This window comes from Malaya genurostris, chromosome 3 (genome assembly GCF_030247185.1).
Source record: "Malaya genurostris strain Urasoe2022 chromosome 3, Malgen_1.1, whole genome shotgun sequence".
NCBI classification, from domain to species: Eukaryota; Metazoa; Arthropoda; class Insecta; order Diptera; family Culicidae; genus Malaya; species Malaya genurostris.
Window position 1 is genome coordinate 96,886,142 of NC_080572.1, and position 17,994 is coordinate 96,904,135.

General features: G+C 36.8%; 1 protein-coding gene across 2 annotated transcripts in view; it reads left to right on the forward strand.

Annotated features, from left to right (window-relative positions):
* Positions 1-4,603: 4,603 nt before the first annotated feature.
* Positions 4,604-17,994, forward strand: part of LOC131437191 (nyctalopin-like) — a 344,861-nt gene continuing 331,470 nt past the window's right edge. For both annotated transcript variants that reach the window (XM_058606371.1, XM_058606370.1), the window contains exon 1: positions 4,604-5,864. The gene's annotated coding sequence lies outside the window, so the exon portion shown is untranslated. The remainder of the gene's footprint in view (positions 5,865-17,994) is intronic.

A 17,994-nucleotide genomic window follows, 5' to 3' on the forward strand; every position in this document is an offset into this window, starting at 1 on the left:
TTAATTTTTGAGTTATATACAAACATGTGAAAAAAAATGAAAAATTCATATATATTTATAAATTTGTCGATTTTTTAAGGTTTTCTTTTGATAGTGCAAAAATGATAGTTGGGCGAAAATTATAGCTGGTATCGCGAACAATCGAATGGTATGTAAAATATATAGGTCATCGCTTTGAATATCGAGATATTTACGATCATTGTAAAATGTCTCACCTTTTGTGAGGTCATCTATCTACAGTTTTCATTGTAACTTTGGGTAGACAACCCTATTTTTCGGTTTTTCCAGTGCGTTTTATTTCTGGAAGTAGTACCTTTCCAATGGTGAACAAATTTCGAAAATCGGTTGACTAACAACAAAGTTATGACTAGGTAAAGTTGAAGTTCACAATATCCGATTCGCGATGCAGGTGCCGCATGAATGCAGATAGGGCATATTTTGAGCTTAAAAAACTTGGAACGGTAAAAATCAGATTTTCGTTAGTTTTTCCTAAACGATCGTTAATAATGATATTCTTGAAATGATCTACAAACTTCACAAAATTCGAGGGTGTAGAATTTATCGAAATTGGTCAAGTAACAACTGAGCTATGATGTGATGTAATGAGATGTGAAGTGATGCCATCATCAGTTCAAGGACTTGCCAGTGGATGCGGGTAGACTTACAGTAGCTTCGATATGACTCATCCATTCACCTTCTTACTATAGCTGTTACCGAAAAGCGAACAAAAAGGGTTGGGCGGATATGTAAGTAGAGTCACTTACTCGTATTCCGCAGGAATAAAAGATGCTCTTCCAACCATAATATCCAGTGCATGGATGAAGCATATCGCTATACATGCTTGAACCCGCCTGATGGTTTGTTTGAGAAGGATGCGTCAGACTCATTTCAAACCTTCAGAAGGAAACAGGTCCCTTCAAGTGACTTGGGCTGGCTATCAACAATCCCTCGTCCAGTCATCAATTCGTCCGATGCCCTGATGCTCCCTCCCCTTTACGTCCCCGTGATAAATGTTTTATATTGATAAATACAACGAAACATAGTGTAATGAAACTAATATTACATAAAATGAAATAATAGATTAGAAAATAATGTAATATAATATAATATAATATAATATAATATAATATAATATAATGTAACACAATATAATACAGTATACTAGAATTACCTATTATTTTGTATATTGTTTTATAATATATTGTTTAAAAAACATCATGGTATTATTATTGATGACAAATTAATAACAATAACAATAAATATAATAATGACAATAATAATGAAAAACGATAAAATATAGTACAATCAAATATATAATAAATAATAGAATGAAAAAAATGATATGTTGCGATATGCTGTGATATATAATGGGCTTGAATTTATATACCATTTCGCATCCTAATAATAGCAATAATAATAATAATAATAAAATAATAATAATAATAATAATAATAATAATAATAATAATAATAATAATAATAATAATAATAATAATAATAATAATAATACACGATGTAATAAACAACAGAATTATATGTTGTAATATACTATGATAAATACTTTAGGATCGGCTTTAACTTATAAGTCATTTTGCACCCTCTCATTCTGCTACTAACGCAGAAGGCGATAGCACCCAGTCGACGCCGTTCTATTGACCAAATGTTATCATAGACACACGGGGAGGCATGAGATAGGGACTTGTGAGGACTTAGTGATCTCACCATTTGACGACCAAGTAACAACTGAGCTATGATAGCTCAAAGTAACCGTTCCAACTTTTTTTCAAGCTTGGTGCTCCGCGTAACTTTTTTATGCTTGGTATTAGGAATGTTAATGACTTAAGTTCCATTCGACATATTCATTGGTTGTATTCATTATAATATTGATAAACTAATACCAAAATCAACAAATATTACCACTAAAATCGACTAATTAAATCAATCGAAATCAACAAAAATATTTTTGTATTTACGAACCACCATTTATGCTGGTTGAAAGCAACATTTTATTTGTCTAATTTAACTAAAAAATTAGTTGAATGAAAATGGAGTTTGTCTTAACTAAGCAATGACAGCACGTTTAATTAGTGAATTCAACTAAAAAAATTGTCATTTCAACTAATGTTCTAGCATTTTTAAGGGAATGAGAATTAACCAATTCAAATTAGCAAAAGTAAGATATTGTTAGCTGTCCTAAATAAAAACTAACTAAATTCAGTAAATCAACTATTTTTTGTCGTGTTTACTATGGGGTGCCTTTTCAAAATTAGCCATATGGAAGAATGGGCAGAACTTAATCGTGAATATCTCGACTTGTATTAATGGTAGCAACATAATTCTTTCACCATTTCATCAAAAATATGATCAGGAATTTAGGATAAATTTTTTGAACAGTGTGAGATAACCACAAACAACTCAAAAATTAAGTTTTCTCAAAATTTCAAAATAATGCGGAAAACTATTTACTTTCGCTTGGGTTTTTCGCGCAAGGACGACGATTTTGAGGTAGCCAGGCACATATCTTCAACTGAATGCGTATAAAAGGGGAACCGTGGTGAAAATCGATCATTTCTTTTCGTGCGTTCGATGGGAGCAGACGTCGTGGGAGTTAAACCTTCAACCAGCAGCGACGGAGAGGACGCCTTCTGCGTGGTAGCAACTTTCATTCGCTTGCTGGCCTTCAAGGCGAACAGACTGCCATCGCGAGAGTTAAACCATCAACCAGCAGCGACGGAGAGAGCGCCTTTTGCGTGGTTAAAACCTCAAACGCTCAGGTAGCAACTTTCATTCGATTGCTGGCCTTCAAGGCGAGCAGACTGCTATCGCCAGAGTTAAACCATCATCCAGCAGCGACGGAGAGAGCGCCTTTTGCGTGGTTAAAACCTCAAACGCTCAGGTAGCAACTTTCATTCGCTTGCTGGCCTTCAAGGCGAGCAGACTGCCATCGTGAGAGTTAAACCATCAGCGACGGAGAGAGCACCTGCCATCATTTGGTTTTCGGTAGTCATAACGAGAAGTTCAATTTTCAGATTGTAGTTCCGCAATATAGGTTTAGAATTCAGAGCCTGCGTGCTGAAACTGGATTCTGGAACTGTATTCCGGAACTAATTTGAGTTTCGAAATTGCAATTCTAGAATTGAAACTGGATTCTGAGTCTGTTATTGGTTCTAAATTTAGTTCTTGAACTCAGGATCCAGTTCTTTATTCCAGACTTCTTCTATTCGGTTCTTTTTAGAACCATAATAATACTCCTAAAGAATTATGCGGAAATTTACTTTACTGTACTCTATAAAACCCATTCTGGTAGTCATGGCGAAAAATCGTCTTCATGTTTTAGAGCTTAGTTCTGGAATATGGGCTTAGAATTCAGAGTCTGCGTGCTGAACTAACTCAAATCGTCACCATTTTTTTTATTATAAAGAACTATACTGCTTATTTCATAGTATTTAAGTGCGTTTCAGAATGTTTAATGTAACTAATCTGTAATTTAGTCTAGGTGCATCGTTTAAATTTCTAGTAATGAAAGAGGGGAAAGTTGCACAATTCAAACAATCGATGAACTACCAATTCGAATTCGGAGGCATAAATAAAGCGTGTCATATTCGTATTCACGACATCCAGTTATGTCTCTGACATTACACACCCGTACTTTTTTTCACCAAAATGCTGATATTGGTCTTTGCGTGTGTTCAAACGCAAATTGACTAGTGAAACTTCACTAAAACATATGCTACTGAATCTTATTTCTGAGTGTTTGGTTGAGACTGCTAAAACCTCAACAGCTAGTTTCTGTCTTAAAACATTCAATACACTTAATCATTGAAATTCAAGAAATATTACTTGTCAGTAGCAAGACAGACTAGTAAATTGAAAACACACAAAGTTCGAAATAATACTCTATTTCCAGCTAAGCAATTAATTAAACACCAGCGTCCCCTCGCCACACCCAAGTAGATCGCATTGAACCGGCACAACCGTAACCAAATTATTTCTGTCAGCGGTTGTTCCCTCCGTCATCGGTATTACCATCTCCAGATCTCCATTTACGGAAAGTGAGAAACTAGCACGGCATCGCACAACATAAACACCAACAGCATTCATTATTCACGTGTCTATCAAAACTTGTTCCCCGTTCCCGCATCGCATCCTCTGTTGCATCAGGTACAATGCCTCTTCCTTAGTACATATTTACTCTGACAGCATCTGCAACAAAAACAACAAAAACAACAGCAGCAACAATAATACATGATACGAGTCAATGGGTCGGTGCTGGAACAACGCCGGGAAGGAACGTGGTGCAGAGCAGCTACGAACAAGAGCAAAACAAACACCGGGATTACATCGTGTCTACCGAGGATCCCACGCATTCCAACGGTGGTGAACGAGAGAGACAGAGAAGTCTAGAGTCTCGTTTAGTTCAGAAAATCTGTGAGAACAATACAAAATGAGCTATTGATTGAGCAACACGCGTGACACTACAAACATGCAGCATGTAGCAAACGAAGCTTCGGCTGTGTTGCAACACTTCAGTGCTACGACGAAGGGAGCTCATCGAACCGATTACCACGAGACGGATTGTTCCGAATACTCAGTTGTATCGTTGCTTCGGGAAAGATAGGACGTGGAATTCTCGTTCGGCTTGTAGTGTGCACGCCATTCGGTGAGCTGCGTGGGCCCAGTGTGTATGTTATTCTGCGTGTGGAGCCCTGCTGGGGACTAAGAAAGGATCAAGTTTGATTTTTTTTGTAGCTCAACCAAATAGAAATAGGCAGGTGAAAGCTGACGGGGAGGTTCATCAATCAATCAAAGTGAACCGACTACTTTTTGGCGAATCACTGGACGAATGCTGGTGTATCGCCGAACCGGCAGTGAGCGAAAGGATTGCAGTTGAAACCCGCTTCGACGTTCAGGGACTGGCAAATCATATCGCTTCTGCAGTTAGTGATACACATTGGATGACGGTGTAGAACATCGGACAGGAAGAGTGGTGGATCAAAGCAAGCTATCCGGAGAGCGTTTTCTGTGTTAACATAGTCATCATAGAACTGGTTGCCATCTGTCTACTAGTTGGACAAGTCCCCAACGGCCGATAAGGGCGAGCCAGCCAGCACAATGCCGTAGAAGCAGATTAGAGTGAAATTGTCGAGGATCAGCCCTTCGTTAGGGGGTGTTTTTTTTTTTGGTTTCACCACATGCATTCCGCTAAAAACCAACAGAGCTTCTCATACCAGAGTGGTTAACCCCGACGAGGTCTCCTCCCCGGAACTGGTAGACCTACTTTCCAGCACACGGTGACCGAATATGTGCGGTGCAAAGCAAAACTGTGAATAAATCGATGTGGTTACACATCTAGGACCCGACAGCAAGTGAATTTTTTGCTACGTTTTGCCACTGTTGGCAAATTGGAATAATAATCGGTTTTACAAGCCCAAGTAGTCGGGCTGTGGTCTGGTGGACCGGGAATAGTGAGTGCATTTACGGGGACACAACTGAGCGGGTTTGTTTTTGTTTCTGCTGTGTTTTTTTGTGATTGCTTCTGGTCTCGTGGATAAAAGAAAAAAACTGCGAACAATCAGATATGACCCGTGGCGCCACGATTCGCAAATAGCATTATTAATTCCGGAAGTGTTGATGGAGTGGAATTCATTAGCGGTATGTTTTGCCGAAAACGGTTCCACTAATTAGGCCTCGATCGGATGAGGTAAACTACAATCGTGAGCCAATTTTTGCGTGATGATGTTGAACTTTTTATGGGACGTGGGAGTGTTTGTGTTTGTGACAGTGCGCATTGAAACGAGTGGGTTATTAGCCGCCTCACTATAGCGACTTCAACAGAAGCGTGGAAACAATAAAACAAATTTAACGGTAAATCGATTAATTGTTACTATCGTGGCATTTATTTCCGGAGCCTTTTTGTAGTGAATTTTTGTACTTTTGTTTGTTGAAATAAATCAATTTTTTGCACGAATGTTGTGTTGTTTTATTTTTTTTTTTATTGCTGTTCATTTTCATTTCAGTTTGAATCTGTGGTTTCACTTGTACTCACGGTACATCAATTCAGCTGACTGCCGAACTGATAAAAAGATAATGAATACAACTGCTCGTAATACGAAATATTACTTGTAGAGTTAAATGCGGTATTTGTATCTGCACGCTAGAAACAATCTTAGTTATTTTGTTATTTGCTCGACCGTTGGTTTCTTTGATTCTGAATGAACAAAGTTTTTAGTTAAATGTCGATCGATGGCTATAATCAAACTAGTATTGATGTCAATAATGTTTCAGAAATAATAATCTGCCATTCAAATTTAATAATTATGTGTTACCAGGCACTTGAATACTCTTTCTTGAACAATCCGAAATGCGAACGATGTTATCCACTGGAGTTCAAGGTACAACTTGTGTGCCTGAAAAATTATATTATATTATTGAATAAAAAAAAGGGTACAATTCGGTCAAGGCGAGGCAGAGACAAACTCGGACTAAAAAATGGAATTTACTGAATTATGAATTCAACGCTTCTATACTCATCACAAGTCCGACCTCTCTAGGGGCCGATCATGAATTATGTAGACTAGAAAAGTGTCGCTTTATATATGTGGTTCAATGATTAGACCGGTTTACTGAAATGGGTGGTGGAGTTTCGTCCAACAGCAAATCAAACCTCGAAAGCTAAAGAAAGCTGGAGCATATTTGCATTCCAATCCTTTTCTTTGCGTTTCGTCTTAGTCTCGTTAGTGCAGAGCAGTTCAACTTAAAACTGCCACTTAAAGTGCCATGTTTTTATTGACGTGTCGAACGAAAACGTCGTTTTCGGCTAATACTTAACATAACGCGCAAAATTAGCATAACGCCTGAATGACCATATTTCAATCGGCCAGTACACTGAAACCTCAATTTACGCGAACCTAATTTACGCGAATTTAATTTAAGCGACTTTTTTTACGTGTTTTATTTCAAATAACGCGATGTTTTTTAATACACGTGATGATCGCTTAAAAATAGGATTTTGCATAATGAAGGAAATCTCAATTTGTATACAAGTACAAAACAGTTTAACATGCTTCAGGGAATTGAATATTGTGAAATGTATATTAATAAATTGTTTAGTTTCAAAGAATCTGAAGACTGTCCCAGAAAGTATGGACGAACTTTGGTTTCACGGTAAATAATTCACAAGCGTTAGATATTCAAATTTTATTAGATATACTGATAATATTAGACTACAACAAGAGAATATTATTCTCAACATTTGCAACTTAGCCATTGTAGACTAGCTGGCGCATCTTCTTGCGAACGTTCCTTATTAAATTCCGTACAGACTTCTTGGTGACAAGTTTTGACACATTTTTCCAATCTTTTTCGAACTGTTGAATGGTTTCGGCTGCCGAGACATGTTTCCTAAGATGTGCCTTCGTTAATGCCCAGAATTCCTCAATTGGTCGAAGTTGTGGGCAATTTGGTGGATTCATGTCTTTTGGGACGAAAGTGACATTTTTGGTAGTATACCATTCTACCGTTGATTTCGAGTAGTGGCAAGAAGCAAGATCTAGTCAGAAGACAACAGGATCCTTGTTGCTTCGAATCATGGGCAGAAGTCGTTTTTGTAAACATTCCTTGATGTATATTTCGCTGTTCATTGAAGCTGTGGTGATGAAGGGTTTCGAAATCTTACCGCAGCTACAAATTGCTTGCCACACCATAGCTTTCTTGCAAAATTTTTTCGACTTCAATCGATGTCTCGGACTGGTTTAACACTTGCCCTTTTCGCACCGTATAATATTGTGGTCCCAGCAAGGATTTGTAATTGAGTTTCACGTAGGTTTCGTCGTCCATGATAATGCAGTTCAAATTTCCAGCAAGTATTGTACAGCTTTCGAACCCTCGGTCTGATCCCTGGTCTTTCTTCCCAGAAAGTCGTTTTTATAAACATTCCTTGATGTATATTTCGCTGTTCATTGAAGCAGTGGTGATGAAGGGTTTCGAAATCTTACCGCAGCTACAAATTGCTTGCCAGACCATAGCTTTCTTACCAAATTTTTCGACTTCATTTGATGTCTCGGACTGGTTTAACACTTGCCCTTCTCGCACCGTATAATATTGTGGTCCCGGCAAGGACTTGTAATCGAGTTTCACGTAGTTTTCGTCGTCCATGATTATGCAGTTCAAATTTCCAGCATGAATCGTATTGTACAGCTTTGGATCCCTCGGCCTGATCGATGCTTCTTGTTTCGGATCACGGTTTGGTTGTTTCTGCTTCTTATAGGTTCGAAAATTCAAACGTTCTTTAGCACGAAGAACATGTGACTTCGAAGCGCCCACTTTTTTGGCCACATCCCGACCTAAAACCTCCTTCTTTTGCTCGAACGCCTTTAGTATACGTTTATCCAACTGAGAGTTAGCAGGACCTTTTTTTCGACCCGTTTTCGGTTTATCCTCAAAGATGTTATCCTCACCGAATTTCCTGATTGCATTCCGCATGGCTTTTTCACTTACTCCTTCCATTTTTGCGAACTTTCTCAGTGACAGTCCGCGTTCTGTGCACCATTTGTACACAATTTTTCGACGTTGTTCTGCTGAAAGTCCACACATTTCGAAACAAACTAATGAAAACTAATAAACAACAGTACAAGTGGTTAGAGAAGAGTGTAAACATCAGGACGCAGCCATAAAAATTGACAGATTCTGAACCATAGCGAAATGACAGCAGTTTTTGGTTGAGTCCATACTTTCTGGGATAGTCTTTAAATAAGATCGTGGGTATCCAAGAATTATCTGGAAAGCAAATATTGTATCTGGAAAGCAAAGTGCATTATGTACTCGTAGTACTATTCACAGAAAATTGACATACTGCGATAAGATCTGTAGAAGAACTTACACATCAAAAAGCTCCTTGGAACAAGCCTTAAAGTCTACAAATATAACCGATGATCCATTGAAAAACTACCTGAAGCTCAGACCTTAAGATCTACCAGTGTAACAAAGTGCATTAACGAACTTATCGTTCTCGGTCCATATTCGTGATCCCACATGCGATTAATAGGAAAATGGTGATTGCTCTAGGCCATCCAAAAACTACCTGGAGTTGTATCTCTACGACTATGAACAATATTGAATAATTATACTTAAACTGCTGAATGTTCGTGAAGAACTTAAGACCAGTTTCACAAAGGTTCTTGGACGACAGAGAATGTTTCGAGAAAAGGTCAGAATACACAAGTAAGCAGTATGTAGCTCTACGGCTTTGAGCAGCATTGAAAAACTATACATAGACTGCTGAATGTTCGTGTAGATCTTAAGACCTGTTTTCACCAAAGTTCTTGGACGACTGGGAACCTTCCTAGAACAGCTATAAATAGACAAGTAAGCATTGTGTAGGTCGAAAAGTATGAACTACAAACAAAAAAGGCATTATCCGTAGTAGTTCTTGCTGTGACACAGTGTAGTCCCTGAGGATGATATTCCAAGTAGTTCTTGGATATTGGAATATCTCTTAAGCATTTCAATAGTCTCAGAACATACTGAGAGGGTCCTCAGGCGCTATAGTATCGGACGTAGTAGGATTGTTCATGTTATTTACAATAAAATCAAATAAAATTTGAAAAATCTTTTTTTACGCGGAAAATTTGAAATAACGCGATGTTTTATTTAATTTACGCACTCCCGGCTCTGCGTGTAAATTGAGGCTCCAGTGTATTAGCGAAAAGACGTTTATAAAAAAATAAATAAAAACGGTTAGGTGCCCTAAGCACAAACATAAGATAACCTCTAAATGACATTCCAATGCACTGGTGAAAATATAAATTTCTTTGCCAAAACTCACAAGGTATTGATCTCATTTTTCAGTTCTAAGGAGTGTATCGAAAAGTAGTTAGCAACATTGATTATTGAATAAAAAGCAAAAAAAAAACATATTTTGACATCAGTTTTCGATATATTGCAGAAAAATTACATTTTTCTGCATTTCACTGATTATATTGAAGAGAATCCTAGTTTCTGTGAAACGCTCGCACTTTGGACTTGACAATCTTCATTAAATTCTGCACAGTTACTTTTGTGACTTTCCTGGTGGCAGCTGTTTTTTTTTTTTGAACTCCTGCATCTTTGGGAGACTGTACCTTCCTTCCGAAAGTGCCGCTTGACAATTGCCCAATACCTTTCAATTGGTCGAAGATCCGGGCAGTTCGGTCGGTTGATGTCTTTTTCCACGAATTGTACATTATATGTTGACAACCACTATAGAACGGAGTTGGCGTAGTGGGCTGAAGTCAAATCCGGCCAGAAGAGAGAAGGAGCCTTATGCTTTCTGTACAGTGGCAGCATTCTCTTCTTCAAACATTCTTCCTCGTACACCTTGGCGTTAATTGTGCCCTTCGTGAAGAAAATCGACGACCGCAAACCACAGGTACAAATTGCATGCCAGACCAACACCTTCTGCCCAAACTTTTCCATCGCCACCGTGGTGTCAGCGTCGTCTAGGTCCTGGTACACCGATTTCGTATAATATTGCGGTCCGGGCAGCGCTCGAGAGTCTTCCTTGGCGTAGGTTTCGTCGTCGATCAGGATGCATCCGTCTTTATTCTGTAGAATCCGGTTATACAGTTTTCGCGCTCTTGTTTTGGCCTGAACTTCCTGTACCAGGGACTTTTTCGGCACTTTCTGTTTCTTGTACGTTTTCAGGGAGTTCTGAACTTTGATCCGTTGAATCATCCCGAGGCTGGTGTTGAACTGCTTGGCCAAATCCCGCGTCGACGCCGATGAGTTTTTCCTGATGTACTCTACCACTTTTAAGTCCCGGCCGGGCTGGCTGGGACTCGTTTTCCTACCGGATCGGGGCAAATCCTTCATGAAAAGGGTCTTACCGAAGTTCTCGATTATATTTTTGATACTGGTGTGGTGCACTTTCACCCGTTTTGCAATTTCGTTGTACGTGACACCACTTTCTGAGCACCAAGTGTGCAGAGTTTTCTTTCGCGTTTCCGGATCAATTCGACTCATCATTGAAACGATAAACCGTACCAAAACCAATCGATTGCACAGCTGTTATTGACATGTAAACAAACATGTCACAGCAAAACACGCTGCAAAAAAATTAAGCCCTTTCAGAGTAATAACTGTTTGAATGTTGCTAACTACTTATCGATACACTCCTTAGCTCCCAAAAGTTCAACTTGTTTTTCTTCTGTAAGGGAGAATCAGAAGAGCTAATCTTTTAATTACTGTTCATTTACAGTATCAAAGGAGTAAAAAAAGGTAAAACGGATACGAAATACAAGAATGCTTTACACGAAGTGGTTGAAGTTACGGGAGTTACTGAAGAAATTTGTAGAGCGTGATTTGATTGAACCGGAGGTGGTTAAATTATCACTATCTAAGCGGAAACCTGAGGATGATGTTGACAGTTACAATTCTATTGCATTAACAGCATTTTCTGATGGAACTGATGACCATGAGCTACCCTTATCCAAATGTCGAAACGCTGGGGAGATTAGACGACCGCAGAGAATATCTTGATGATGTACAATGATTCGTATAACATATTAATACTATTGTTGATGGGAACGATTTCGTATTCTGAGCTTGTTAATATCTACAATGGATTTGGGGAGTTAGTCGGCAACGTGTAGAGATGGATGGATTGGAGCGTTTGAGAAGAGCGGTAAAAAGGCGGGTGGGTAATGTCAGAGACATAATTGGATGTCGTGAATACGAAAACAACACTTCCAAATATCAATTAGTTGATCAATTGTATGAATTATACAAGCATTCCCCTTTTTCACATTTTTCAAAAGAAGAAGGCTTCACTTGATCTCGATTGCTGTGAATTTCACACAGCGAAAAGTGCACAAATCTAATCAAACTGTTCTAGATTTGCACAAAACTGAGAATATTTACCTTCGATTACAATACATCTGCTCGCAGTGGCGATAGAATCCAAACTGATCCAATTTTTGTTAAGAGGTTCCTTTTTACGTGATTTCGTTTGTAGCTTTTTCCTTAATGGGCGGTCCTAACGGCTATAAAAATAGCAACATATAGAATTTGAATGTCGATTATTTCATTTCGGATTTGCATTTCATTGACAGAAACTATCAGGATGCTGTACGGGATTCATTCCTGCCATTCAGAAGGACCAAATTGTGGAACTCACTACGATATTAAGCACTGTTCGGAACATTTTTCTCGAACGATTTGTTGTACAGCAGCAGATATTTTGTTCTCTTCCTCAGAACGCGTTCTGATTGGCTGGTGTTTACATGGATCAAATGAGACAGGTTTATCAATAGTGTACTATTGAAATACTTCAATGCTGTTGCTATACACGTTTCGATTCTATTGGTAGTTAGATTATATAAATCCTGTCACAGATCACTGAGCTATGAGCTTTAAAAATACGAGAAAGGAAAACGCGCTTTATGAACTATCCTCTTCAATAATCGTTTATACCAAACATTTCAGAAAAGTTTATTTTGAATTATTTGAGATTATATCACACAACTGAAAGTTTATCATAAAATTGTGATCATATTTTCGATGGCATGTAGCAAAAATTATGTTGATTCGTTAGATACAACTAGAGATATTCAGGATCAAAAACTTATCACTCTCTCAGAGGATAAATTTTGAAAAGGTGCCCCATAGTAAAGTAAGTTGTATTCACGACAAAAAAAAGAAGTAGACATGTAAGTAGGTGCTTGTGAAATATCACACTGAGTTCAGTTCCTTAATTCAGGATCAGAATTCAAGTTCAGACTTAAATGGAGTTTGGATTCAGAAAATGAGTTCAGTTCAGTTCTTGATCTGTATCTCGAACCTGAATTTTGCAACTGAACTCGGATCCAGTCTCAGGTGGCGGGTTTACTGGCTAATGGCTGGAATTGCTGGATTCAGATTGACAAACTCGGATTCAAATGCAATGTCTTTTGATCCAATTCAGACCTCTAGTTCAGAAAAAGGTGGATAAAGGTTAAAAGTTTCAAACAGTCATTGAAGGTCTTATAACAAATAAGAAACATTTTTTTTTTAATTCTGAAATGAGTCTGGTCAAATTGATTAACCATATAACAGAAATAAAGAAAGAGGCTGTACAACTGTGAACAACTGAATTAACCATTCGACACTGGATTCTAAAGTTTCCCTGTGATTGCATAGAATTCCAATTCGAGAATAACAAATATAGGGTAACGGCTCCCTATTTCATCTGAGCTCCTATTTCCATCTCATCCCTTCACCTCATTACTTTGAACATGAATAATATTTTAAAACCTACCTGAACCAAACTGTGAAATGTTTTAAAATGATTATAAAAGCTATTGTCACACTTTCCTATTGAAAGAAATGGTTTTAAGTTCTTCGGTTATCGTTTTTTTCATTTAAATTTTCGATTCGTCTCAAAACATGATCACTTTTTCGCACAATTACACTACCATTGAATGCTGGATGACTTCATAATTAGTAATGTTCACTTGCTACTTGTTCAATTAACGATTTAATACTTCAAAAACTACTCAACAAACAATAAAAGTCTTTAAAAATATGAGATGAAAGTTTTTCACTTAGTTCACTTGATTGCGCTTTGTTTTCATCTCATTTGGTTTCGCAAAGTTGCCATATTATCTCATAATGTTACAAAACAAAAATTATTTTTCTTCTTCAAAATCTCATCAAAAAGTATGTTTTTTGGTATCCGTGACATTAGTTTAATTATATTATTGATATTAATATTTCAATAAAACTGTTTTGGCTTCGAATATTACCAGGAAGAGCATGTTAAATACTATTGAAATAACCATTGTGGCAAATCTAGTAGCACTGGTTTCATTCCGCTATACGTGAAGTGTGTGTTTCATCGGCTGTGCACAGAGATGCCAGATATTTTCATAGAAAATATGTACTACGTTGCATAGAAATTCTATATCTGGTCTATCTGTTTTCACTAATAAAATTATGTTAAATCTGTTTTCACTAATAAAATCTGTTAACATCATTTCATTAGTGAAAACAGATAGACCAGACATAGACTTTCTATGCAACGTAATACATATTCTATGATAATATCTGGCTTTAAATAGTTCAAATTGGTTTCAAATTTTAATATAAATGTTTGTCATTGTTCATAATCAATTATCTACATAAAAAAAATCCACTTTAACATGTGATTTGTCCGTTGATTAATAAACTTTTAAAGAATCACTGCAATCAAATACTAATAGATACTCAGCGAGAAAAGTCTAATTTTTTACTTCTTTCTTTCTATGAACCTGTACAAATCTGTATTAAATTTAGGAAATCTTTACAAAATCGGTACTTTGATTTAAACCAGTATGCGAACGCAAAAATCTATACAATACATATAAATATGTATAAATGGCATCTCTGGCTCTACACTACACTTTTAAGAAGGGCTAATGAATAAATAGTAACAATCACAGTTTTGTTTTTATTTAAAATTCACCAATTTAACTTTTCAGTAAAATTTTAAATTTAAAGCGAAAGGTAACGGAAACGACTGAAAAAATTTTCAACGTTGAAATGATTTTAAACTGGTTCTAAAAATATCGTATATTGTCTCATAGTTGGCATTAGGCCGTTTTTAAGAAGCATTCTGACATTTTGAACCTGAGAGTGTAATAGTGGAATATTTCGTTTTGATTGCTGTCGCCATTGCTAATTTATAGGATGAATAAAGGATCAACGATAGGATGGATAAAAATTCATTGAGATGAAATTAGGAGCAGAGTAGTGAACATTTCATAAGTGTTTTTTTGCTGTTTTATGAACATTATTTTATTTTCCAAGGAATGTGAATCAAATCTCAACGTGGAGCAAGGCGAATGAAGCAGTAATATGAAATAGTTATAGTGATTTTAGTGGCTAAATCGAGGTTTGAAGGCGACGTCCTTACAAATGAGATGAAATAGGGAGCCCTTACCCTAGTTAAACTGAAATACAATCCAGTACAAAAAGGAAACTTGAGGTAAAATGGACTTGATAGCATTTCGTGTAGTCTTTGTAAATACATGGAATCGATTTTCCAGTCAATTTTACAGCAAAATACTATCATGCCTCAAAAAAAAAAAAAACATTTACGTTTACTATATTATGAATTCTGTATTAAATGTTCAAAACGACGAATGTAACAATGCGAGATTCTCCTTTGCTGAAGTGAGCACATTTAAAAAACACCTGACAAAATCTTACTAATTTTTAACTAGAGTAGTTATTAGAAACGGAACACTAAAAGAGTTTGATTACATTTTTTAAAGAGTTTGCTCCTTTCTACATCGTCTCTTATTAAGGTTCTACTTACAATCTTAGAAAAACAACCATGGTTAAAAACTCAAAAGCAGTTTTCTAGGCTACTGCTTGATAAATCTTTAGGAGAAAAACGTCAGACTATTAAAAAAAAGAACTATACAAACTAATTTTTTTTAATTGAAACTCAATGGCTGTTTTAGCGTTTAGCGACAACAACTGTTTTTCTATGATTGTAAATTGTCCTCTTAAAAACAGAGAGTTGGCATCACTGGGAGTACGATGCGGTGCCTAAGTGTTGCTTTCAAGAAAGTCTATAGTACAGTAATTGGTCGGAACAGTTGGTTTGAGTGATGGTGCAGCTGTGGCAAGTATGTGTTGGTGGGTTTAAAATGTTATTTTTTGAATAATGCTGATTTGCGAAACTAAAAAATTTTCAAGCAAAGGATACTGCGAATTTACCGCCCAATATTAAACTATGTTAACCGATCGGAGCGCCATCTGCATACACCGAAACCTCCATTTTCGAACTAAACGGGGGTTCGTAAAAAGAGGTAGTTCGTAAAAAAAAGTTTTGTGCAATAAATGTGGAAACCTATTTTCGGAACGGATGTGAAGAGTAAGTGCAAGAAAATGATGTTTGGGCTCGTTTCAAAATCCAAGATGGCGGCTTCCAGTTATTAGAGATAACCTAGAACCCCTAACAATATGGGTATCTTCGGAACGGAATTGATGAGTAGATGTCGGAAAACAATGTTTGATGTGGTTCTGAAATTCAAGATGGCGACTTCCGGTTTCTTGATATTCCTTGAAACCCCTTACAATAGGGTACTTTCGGAACGAGATTGAACAGTAGACGTCGGAAAAAGATATTTGAGGTGGTTTTGAAATGCAAAACAGTGACTTTCGGTTTATTAGTATATTTTTGAAAGTTTTTGCCGTATTCCTTGAACTTGGTATTCCTTGAAAACACTATACCGGAAGTCACCGCATTGAATTTTGAAACCAGCTAAAACATCTTTTATTGGTATCCAATATGTTTCGAAAATTTCTGTTTTAAGGGTTTTTAAGGCATATCGATAAACCGGAGGATGCTATATTGGAATTCGAGACGACACCAAACATAGTTTTGCGGCATCTGTTTCTTGCATACTTTCCAAAAATATCCATATTGTAAGGGGTTTTAAGGAATATCAACAAACCGGAAGTCGCCATCTTGAATTTCAGAACCACCTCGAACATCGTTTTCCGACGTCTACTCGTCAATCCCGTTCCGAAATTACCCATATTGTAAGGGCTTTCGAGGAATATCAATCAACCGGAAGTCGTCATCTTGGTTTTCCAAAATACCTCAAACATCATTTTCCGGAATCTACTCTTTAAACCCGTTTGAAAAATACCCATATTGAGTAGTTTCCATGGAATATAAATGAGTCGGAAATCGCTTTCGATGTATGGCAAAACCTCTTTTTACTAAGTAGGTTCGTAAAAAAAGTTTGCGTTATTTGGGATTTGGTTCGTAAAAACGTGTTTAATCGACCTAGCAGTGAGATGATACCTTTTTTTATCAATCCGCATGTGTTTTTGCATGAATGTTCTTCGGTGTTACAGTTTTCATGACATTATTTTAAACACCGTCGTTTTCAGCGACAATTTGAGATTTTAATCACTCATTATTCTGTAATGTCGAAACTGCAAATCGGATCGAATCTAAAAGTGTGATAATCGATTAAACATGCCTTGATATGTCGAAGTAAGTTCCACTTTAGAGTTTACGGTAATTTAAGGTACTTGCAGAGCCGGTATTCAGGAACCAGCATAACCCAAACCGATTCGTATGGCCATATGACGAATAAATTACTACAGTTTTGAGTCCAAGTTTGAAGCTTTTCGGGATTGTCATCTTGTATATCGGTTTGAATTTTAAAAATTCATCATCCTACAATTCGAGAATCGGAAGAAATAATTGGATAAAAGTAATTAATTTTGTATGGGACTATAAGCTAATTTTAATTTGAATTTTTGTTTCTGAAATTCGATTAGGCTTTTTTTGAAAAAAAAAACGATTGAGCTTTGAGAAACGATTTGATACTGGAACCGGAATTCTAAAATTGGTATGGCCGAAGTCAGATAAATTTACCTGAGTAGCAGAGAATAGTTCACATTTGTTTCAAAATGTTTGAAAATCAGTGTAGACATCTTTGAGAAATCATAGCACGAATTAAATTTTTAGATCCCTTCTGAATCGAAAACTGAATACCACTAAAACTGAAAAAAGTTTATTTGGTTATCGACTATCCAAATCTGCTAACCCGATAAACCTGATTAATTTATGTGGAATAGACATTTTTATACTAATCGCTATCGCTGAAACCGGAAGTTGGATCTGACTGAGAAGGAAGATGTTTTATAGAATCTTGAAACTTTTCATTTGAATCTTAGATCGGTTCGGCCATCTATAAGAAGAATGAGTTCAACAATTTTGATTTCGTTTCACATATCATCCTGTAGTTCCGGAACCAGAGGTCGGAAGCAAACATAATTCAGGAACTTTGTTTGGGAGCATACGACTTTTCATATGAATATGAATTTGTAAAAAAGAAATTTTCCGAGAAAATTGAGTGAAATTATTTGTCACACACGCATTTTCTGATCTCGACGAACTGATTCGAATGGTATATGAATGTTATGTTCTTCCAGCATTCATTGCTGTGAGTAGTTTCAAACAATATAATTAAAA